Genomic DNA, 9,802 nt, shown 5'->3' with positions numbered 1-9,802 from the left:
TTGGACTTGAATAAACGATGAATTCAAACGATGACGATGAACTTATTGATGAAATGTTTAATGGTGAGTACTATTAACATTTCTGTATTTCACTCTTCCTAACTGCCTCAATATTATATTTTTTTGTAATTTAGACTGTGATGGCTTTAGGCATTGTAAAGATGTTAGGTGACAAAGGCCTATTAATAGGAAATCATGCGATTATAAAAATAAGCAATTTCTACAATCAACACAGGATAAATATAAAATCATACTTAAAATTATAAATCAACGATGTTTTATTTATTTAGGGAAAACACACGGTAAATGGTAGATTATGTCTAATAATCTATTTACAAATAACACATTAAATGCAAGACTGATTTAAACTCGCAGGATAAGGCTTACAAAACGGCGCGACTCACCTCACCTCGATTATGACCCCGAGACAGCGTTGCCAGATAGCCAAAATAAAATTATAGGCCCAAGGACTAAAAATTATAGATTTCCAGTTCAAATTATAGGACATATTGTATTTGGTGGTAATTTCAATTTTGCATCGGATATACCACTGATGTTTGATAAAATTTCACTTTCAAATAAACCCATTGACGTATGTTAAAATAAAACCTTTTAAATAAAAACAAATAAAATATTAAAAATAATAGAAACACATTTATTCATCGCATTTATCGGCTGCGATCCGATATATTCTTCGACGGTTAACGCTTACAGTAAGAGATTTTCAGATTATAGGATTTATAGGTCATCAATATCGAAAAATCTGGAAAAATGCCCTATATAGTACACTGTTAAAATTATGGGACACCGAAAATTTTGTGTCAAAATTATAGATTTTTCCTATAATTATAGGACGTCGGGCAACGCTGCCCCGAGACCGGAAATTAGAGAGGAACAAACGTTCGCACTTGCGCAGTAGCCGTTATTTTGATGACGGCCACTTTAGTCTAGAGGCGCCAGCGTCTCGCACCAGCAAATTCCGAACAATTTTCAAAATCTCTCTCCCTACTGTGGAAGCATGGTGGAAGGCGTACGTCGCGTGTCCAGGGTTTACCCGTTCTTCGTCTATGCACAGACGGACACGCTGGTTGTATAACCCCTCCTAGGGGACTTTGTCCCCTCGGAGAGGTAAAAACAAGTATCGCTAAGAGTGGACGATACTGTTCGAAAAAAGAAAACAGATAAACACGAAGTACATTTTTACGCCAAAAGGTATTTTTTCACGTTTTTAAAGATTAAATATGATGTACTAAATATCAGTTGATAGTTTTTATTGAATTAAAAAACCAAAATTAAAAATTACTAAAATATAAAGCGCAAAAAGTTACGTAACAATATCAACCGCATTAGATTGCCATTTTGAAATTTAGATCAAACGACCTTGCAACAGAGGTGGGCAAAATTAGTGAGCACTCGTTTTTGAAAATCCTGCAGTAATGAGCGAGCGCTTCAAATTCGAATTCCAGCTGCTCTTGTTCAGCGAGAGGGCTAAATTGAGCAGCCTCTGGGCGAGCGCCGAATAGTTCGCTCGGGCGTTGATGGCTGACGGCGCGCTGAGGGAGATTCCCCCATCGACGGGTTAGTTCCCTCACTTTTAAGCGCTCACCGCGCGCTGAGCGAGATCTCCCGATCGTCGGGATAGCCCCCTCACTTTTAAGCGACGCGTTAGTACCCTCAGTAGAAAGCGCTGACGCAGCGTTGAGGGAAAATTACCGAGAGAAGGAATAGTTCGCTCAGATTTGAGCGCTAGCTACGCGCGGATTTTGATCACGGTGAGCGACGGTAAAGTTCGTTTACGCAAATCGCTCACAGCGCGGCGAGCAAAAATTTCAAAAATCAAACATTACACTTTTACTCGGCTATGGGTTTATTATTTACTTTTTTTATTAATAAAATGAAGTGTACTCTAAACGTCGGGAGTTAATGATATCTCCGATTGAATAAAATTCAAAGGTTCTTCCGAATTTATCCAACGATAAACTAGACTGCAAATATTCCGTTCAGTGTTAAAAGAGCTTTATTAAATATTAAAAGCCCCAAATTATAACAATAGGCGCTAGTATACATTCTTTTGGTCTTGACAAACTTGGCAGGTAAAATGGGCTACGCGGTACGCGTTTCTTCATTTTTAGGGGATTGTGGCTACTTTAAAGGAAAATATTAGCGCGTTCTCAACTTAAATAATGATTGGTACCATAAAAACAAGAGGACATTTACTAACCCCTAATCTACCTCATTTGTAAATCTCTAGAATTTAATAGACAGTTTTATCAACTACCTACAGGGGCGGTGCCAGAAGATTCTTCGGTGTAGGCTAATAATGTTTATCATTTGTGGGCCCCCTGTTCCTCAATATTGGGCCCCTCTATATATTGACTTAAAATTCAATTTTGCAAATTCAGGTAATTTATTTATTATTTGATATTAGTGCGGTTTTTAAAATTTTACAGTATTAACTATCATCAAATATTTTATTTGAATTTAAAAATCGACTTGATGTGGCCCCGTCAGATCGATTTGTGGGCCCCTATTTGAACAAAAACGTAGGCTATAGCTCGTGTTGCCTACCCCTAACGCCGCTCCTGACTACCTACACCGGGATTTTAATCACAGTGAACGACGACAGAGTTCATTTACGGTAAATCGCGAAGAGCAAACATTTCAAAAATTAAACTTCACATTTGACGGTATGAACAAGTTAATAATAAGATTATTTTAATGTATATGTAAAATATAATACAATATCTTTGCATATAACCATCTTCGATTTTGTCTATTGTTTATGACATCGACAAAAATAACCATATCATCAAATGATCAAGCTAATTGCGAAGATTCACTGTTTTTAAATAATAATTTTTTTCACACCGAATTTTAGTAATAATAAAAATGTTTGAATAATTCTAATGTCTAGTTTGTGCGGGTAACAAAAATCAACAATGAAGAAGCTGTCAACGATCACCGTCAAGCTCAGCATGTGGGGAGTGGGGACCCGCTGGCTGCCGGTGAGTAGGAACAAGGAGGGAGGGGGGTGGCATTACCAAGGTAACCTATTTAAAGTTACTATAGAGTAGTATCGCTCTGTAGCTTTGGGCTATGGCCGCCATTTTGAGGGCAGTTTTTTATCTATAGGAAAAAGCATGGGTGACGTCGACATACGTCACGCCGATATTACTCTATAGACAGTAGGCTATAATCACTATGCTGTAAACATCTGTGTCGCGCGAAAGCGATCCAAATGTGACGACTGACGATTACGATAAAAATTACATCATTCTTCCGAACTTCAAAAGGGCGTTATTTTATTTCGGGGGGGGGGGATATCTATTTGAGCTTGTAATAACTTACACACAAATATTTTCTTTACATTTTTCTGTTTTTATTGCTTACGATGTTACACTTTATATACAATATCGGAAATATTTCAATAATTATTTAAATCTTCGCTCTTGCTTGATACCTACAAAAAAATTGTGTGGAGCGTGTCATTTTCGCCTAATTCCGTTTGCACATGTTTCTTAACAATGAAACGAAACCAAAATTAGTTACCGACATACGTCAAACGAGGAGGCAATGAACACCGCTAATGCCCCACAATGGAACATTTTGAAAAAAAGGATCCACCGTTGAACTTCGTATGTCATTAGAAAGTGTTCATCTTGTAAAATACGGAACAATTAAAACAGCGAATATATTTTAGTTTCAATAGTTCAGCATTTTAGAATCACACAGTCTAATGGCCTTTAGACCAAACGAAAGTGGTCCTGAAAAGGACCGTTTAGGTTTTAGCCAATTAATTGGTTTCTTCTGGTTTTTGAATTTTGGAGACCAGCTACAACCACTTTGGGGGCTTTGTTGGCATTGTCCAACTGCGCCTTATGCAACTGGAGTTCAAATTCCATTGCCCCGTTCTTTAACTTGGCATTCATCAGCTCGTCTGGTCTTTGGTCGAGTTCTTGTTCGTTACAGAAAATATCCAAATATTTTTCTGTAAGTCGTCCTAAGAAATAAAAAAGCAAAAATTATCAATAATTAGTAACAATAATAATAACTATAGGTAAAACTAATTTGCTGTATTTACGTTTTAGCGATCGGTTTTCAACTTGAAGCTTGTTCATCTCTAGCTCTCTCTCTTCCCTCTCGGATTCTTAGGTTTTGAAAAGAGGGGAGGGGGGGGCGGAACCTCAACCCCTTTCCAAACTATCGCAATCGTTTCAATTTTGGGACCCGCACAGTGTTGTTCCAGGCGGTACATTTGTACTTTTTTAATACCTTTTTGATTTTGAAGTACAAAAATACATTTTGAAATTTTTAATACGTATTTAGTACATTTTGTAAATTTATGATACAAAAGTAAAATTTTAGATACGTAGTTAGTACATTGTGAAAATATGTTAAGCAAAAATATATTTTAATACCTTTGACATATATTTAGTACATTTCTTAATTTGGGGGATTGTTTAAAATTGCACCATCACAAAGTTTCTGCTTATCTCCGAATTCCCATTGTAAACCCCCCACCCCCCTCGCCCCACCTGTATAGATGGCGACATTCCGCTCATAGCTCCGAGTCCGACTTACTGGAATACTGGTTTTCAAATGCAGCTGCGTTTTAAAGGCAGTTAAAATTTCGTACTTTTGATACGTCGTCAGTTTTAATAGGGGGGGGGGTTCAACCCCTTTTGCAGACAAAAATGCCGGAAATGAAGTGTCTTTTTAGTAATAACGTTTTCAAATTTACCGCGCTTTTTGGTAATAAAACTTATAGATGGCGCGCGCCACTCATCTTATAATCGAAAAGTACATTTTATCCTCCAAAAGTACATTTTGACCTAGGTGGAAAGTACATTCCTAAATCGCGCCGGATCAACACTGGACCCGCAGGTGGAGTCCAGACACGAAGGCGTCTCTTTCGGCATCTTAACGAAAAGGGAAAGGTTGACCACTCATAGGAAACGTCTCTTCGTCGCAGCGGGACATAACTAGCCAAATATTTCCCCGAAATAGGCATTCGCTCGCTAATTTAGGCTTGGCTTATAATATACATATATAAATATACTTTTCGCTAAACTGAACTCCCCTAAAAATTAGTCGTATAGCTTCATAGACTAGATCAAAACTAGCCCTTCTGAAATGGAAATAAGTATTCTATAATAAAAATACCATATAGGAAAACGGAGAAAACCATGTATATTCGGCCCGCGTCTACGGAACGTTAGCTCCAAAGTATATTTTTCTGGACTACGGATAGACTAACATGAAAACGTTAATCAATAAAAATAAAAATACTACGTAATATCATAAATCCATAATTTCATGGAAATAATTTACTAAAAGCTATTTACAGAGTGACGTCATCACGGTAAAAAATCGCCCCTAGCGAGATGCTGATAAAGGCCACGTCATACACGAGAAGCCCTCTATATAGAGTGTCTCTTGTGGCTAGTTATCAGTAAACGTTTTGCATATAAAGAATAAGACGTGTCATACTTATGTAACAATATTATTAACTAATGGTATTATTAGCTATTTTTACTACATTTATTTACAATATTTATTTAATCTGTGTTACTATTTACTAAGTTGCTACTAATCGGGTTGATTAGATATTCTTGAACCTTGGAATCTATAGCCGACATATTCAGACATTAGAATAATATTAGTTAATTCAAAAGCATTGAATTGGCGGCTTGGCCCGATTCATAAAATCTTATTTGGCTCTGCAAACCTTTTTTCCCATTTGGGCTTTTTTTTTCAACACTGCCCATTCCAGACAGCAAGGGCGCCACTAACTCGTTACTGCACCTGACAAAAATATTAAAATAGGGGGACAGTCGATGGAGGGTTTTTTCTATTTAGCATCGAACCCATTTTCTTCATTCTCGCAGTTTTCAATTTCAACAATAGCGTGTACTTCTTAACGTCATATGACGGGGGGTCAACGCCAGAATTCCAAACTGACGCCAATGAGTCGCCCCTCCATTGGGTCTTCTAGCCGTTTAAGAGGGCAATTTCGAAGTTTCCTATACTTATACCTCGCTTCGTAATCCTTTCTACAATATTAGTATAAATAGTAGGTTCCTTTCTCATTTCGTTACAGTTTCTTGTCGACTTTTCTCAAGTCCGCGTCTTTCGATTCGTATTTCGGTCCTTCCTTAGTTTAATGTTTTCGTGTTTTTTGCTTTAGCTGTTCATAATATTTCTCGCCTTCGAAGTTTAATTTTTTCAAGTCCATATTTTTGGAGTTATAGTATTTCGACTGTGGCTTGAGTTTTTTTATTCAGTTTCAGGCTTTAAATTCGCTTCGTCTCACGAAAAACCAGAAGAAGCCAATTAATTGGCTAAAACCTAAACGGTCCTTTTCAGGACCACTTTCGTTTGTCTAAAGGCCATTAGACTGTGTGATTCTAAAATGCTGAACTATTGAAACTAAAATATATTCGCTGTTTTAATTGTTCCGTATTTTACAAGATGAACACTTTCTAATGACATACGAAGTTCAACGGTGGATCCTTTTTTTCAAAATGTTCCATTGTGGGGCATTAGCGGTGTTCATTGCCTCCTCGTTTGACGTATGTCGGTAACTAATTTTGGTTTCGTTTCATTGTTAAGAAACATGTGCAAACGGAATTAGGCGAAAATGACACGCTCCACACAATTTTTTGTAGGTATCAAGCAAGAGCGAAGATTTAAATAATTATTGAAATATTTCCGATATTGTATATAAAGTGTAACATCGTAAGCAATAAAAACAGAAAAATGTAAAGAAAATATTTGTGTGTAAGTTATTACAAGCTCAAATAGATATCCCCCCCCCCGAAATAAAATAACGCCCTTTTGAAGTTCGGAAGAATGATGTAATTTTTATCGTAATCGTCAGTCGTCACATTTGGATCGCTTTCGCGCGACACAGATGTTTACAGCATAGTGATTATAGCCTACTGTCTATAGAGTAATATCGGCGTGACGTATGTCGACGTCACCCATGCTTTTTCCTATAGATAAAAAACTGCCCTCAAAATGGCGGCCATAGCCCAAAGCTACAGAGCGATACTACTCTATAGTAACTTTAAATAGGTTACCTTGGTAATGCCACCCCCCTCCCTCCTTGTTCCTACTCACCGGCAGCCAGCGGGTCCCCACTCCCCACATGCTGAGCTTGACGGTGATCGTTGACAGCTTCTTCATTGACTATGTTTTCATGGAGGTAGGAAATACGGATTTCCTAAATCCGTATTTCTAAATCCGTGCTACGCTGAATGAAAACGCTCGTATTTGAGAAAACACGTATTTTCTGAAATACGGGAAACGCACCTGTATTTCCTTGGTAAATCTGGATTTTCTTCGAATGAAAACGCACGAACACGTGTTTGATACACTGGGGGTTTATTTAGTTGGAAATGTAGTTACTAATAAGTAGTGCTCGGACTTTTTTTATTCACGAATAAATACTTTTAGCCTTAATTTAAATAGTAATATTTCAAGATGAAATAGCTGAATAAAAGAAAGTGGATACACCTAAAACTTAATAAAAACAATTATTTATTTGAATAAGTAGAATGAGTAGTAGATTAACGAAATCGTTGGTTACATAACAAGTTTATTTCTTCAATACGATGAGGAAAAAAATTTCGCAATTTATGATAATGAATAAATAATTCCGAGCACTACTAAAAGGTTGTGGTTTCACATGTTTTAACCTAGGTTTTAACGACACTTTTTAAATAAAAAAATAAATGTAAGCAGAAATATAAAGATATAAACAATACATTTAATTGTTGACGTGATTAAATTAGTAAATTTTGCGAATAGGTTTTTGTAATCGTACGCGAACATTTCAATGTTTAAATTTTAAATTTTTATTTAAAATAAGCCGCGGAAAAGGGGCGGTAACCTGGTAAATTCCCAGTGACGTAAACTACAGATAAGAACTCGAAAGGGCTCAGTTAACTTGCCCCCCCCCCCCCAAACGCTGTGTTCAAAAATTAACAAGTTGATTGAAAGGCACCCATTATACACCATTTTGCACCATCCGTAAACCATTACGCACCCCCCATGGTGTTCAGTAAGAAATTGCAATCTCAAAGGGGGGCCAACTTTATCCTAAAACTTATTAACCAATCAAACGCACCCATAACGCACCATTATGCACCACAGTCGAATCATTACGCACCCTTATCCCTATAGCATTACATCAAATATTAACCTAGCCCCCACTTTTTAATTCGACTGTGGTGCATAATGGTGCGTTTGATTGGTTAACAAGTGTTAGGGAAAAATGGAAGTGGGGGGTGGGCTCGGATAAAGTTGCCCCCCCCCCTTTGAAATTGCAATTTCTTACTTAACACCATGGGTGCGTAATGGTTTACTGATGGTGCAAAATGGGTGCCTTTCAATCAACTTGTTAATTTTTGAACACAGCGTTTGGGGGGGGGGAGGGGGACAAGTTAACTGAGCCACTCGAAAGTAGGATTGGGCTCATTTGAAGAAGTTAGTGCTTAGTGGAACCTAATTCTGAATATAGCTTAATTTTAGCGAAAGAATGCTTCTCCTTCTTAGGATTGAGTTTTGTGTTCGTTGACGTATTAATTTTCCTAAGCTAATAAATTGGGAAATTAATAAAGCTAAATCAGTTTTTAGCATTAAACTGGGATCGATTTGCTTGGAGTTTACAGTAATCACGCGCTACTGCAAAATGAAACGACCGGCCAGCTGCCCTTATCCGAAGGAAGTGGAGAGAGTAGTAAGAACATTCCAAGTGTAGAGGTTTCTGGGGTGTGAAACCCGTTTGAAAGTAAAGAGTGGACTTCCATGAAAACGTCCAAATACGAGTTTCTTAATAAGCTCCCCGCTGAGAACAAAATCGGGATTTCCTCAAATCCGCATTTCCTACCTTCATGAAAACATAGTCATTGTTGATTTTTGTTACCCGCACAAACTAGACATTAGAATTATTCAAACATTTTTATTATTACTAAAATTCGGTGTGAAAAAAATTATTATTTAAAAACAGTGAATCTTCGCAATTAGCTTGATCATTTGATGATATGGTTATTTTTGTCGATGTCATAAACAATAGACAAAATCGAAGATGGTTATATGCAAAGATATTGTATTATATTTTACATATACATTAAAATAATCTTATTATTAACTTGTTCATACCGTCAAATGTGAAGTTTAATTTTTGAAATGTTTGCTCTTCGCGATTTACCGTAAATGAACTCTGTCGTCGTTCACTGTGATTAAAATCCCGGTGTAGGTAGTCAGGAGCGGCGTTAGGGGTAGGCAACACGAGCTATAGCCTACGTTTTTGTTCAAATAGGGGCCCACAAATCGATCTGACGGGGCCACATCAAGTCGATTTTTAAATTCAAATAAAATATTTGATGATAGTTAATACTGTAAAATTTTAAAAACCGCACTAATATCAAATAATAAATAAATTACCTGAATTTGCAAAATTGAATTTTAAGTCAATATATAGAGGGGCCCAATATTGAGGAACAGGGGGCCCACAAATGATAAACATTATTAGCCTACACCGAAGAATCTTCTGGCACCGCCCCTGTAGGTAGTTGATAAAACTGTCTATTAAATTCTAGAGATTTACAAATGAGGTAGATTAGGGGTTAGTAAATGTCCTCTTGTTTTTATGGTACCAATCATTATTTAAGTTGAGAACGCGCTAATATTTTCCTTTAAAGTAGCCACAATCCCCTAAAAATGAAGAAACGCGTACCGCGTAGCCCATTTTACCTGCCAAGTTTGTCAAGACCAAAAGAATGTATACTAGCGCCTA

The sequence above is a fragment of the Leiobunum rupestre genome, chromosome 1 (assembly GCF_980474605.1).
Source record: "Leiobunum rupestre chromosome 1, qqLeiRupe1.1.hap1, whole genome shotgun sequence".
In the NCBI taxonomy this organism is placed as follows: Eukaryota; Metazoa; Arthropoda; class Arachnida; order Opiliones; family Sclerosomatidae; genus Leiobunum; species Leiobunum rupestre.
The sequence above is the reverse complement of the archived record's forward strand: the minus strand, read 5'-3'. Positions refer to the sequence as shown.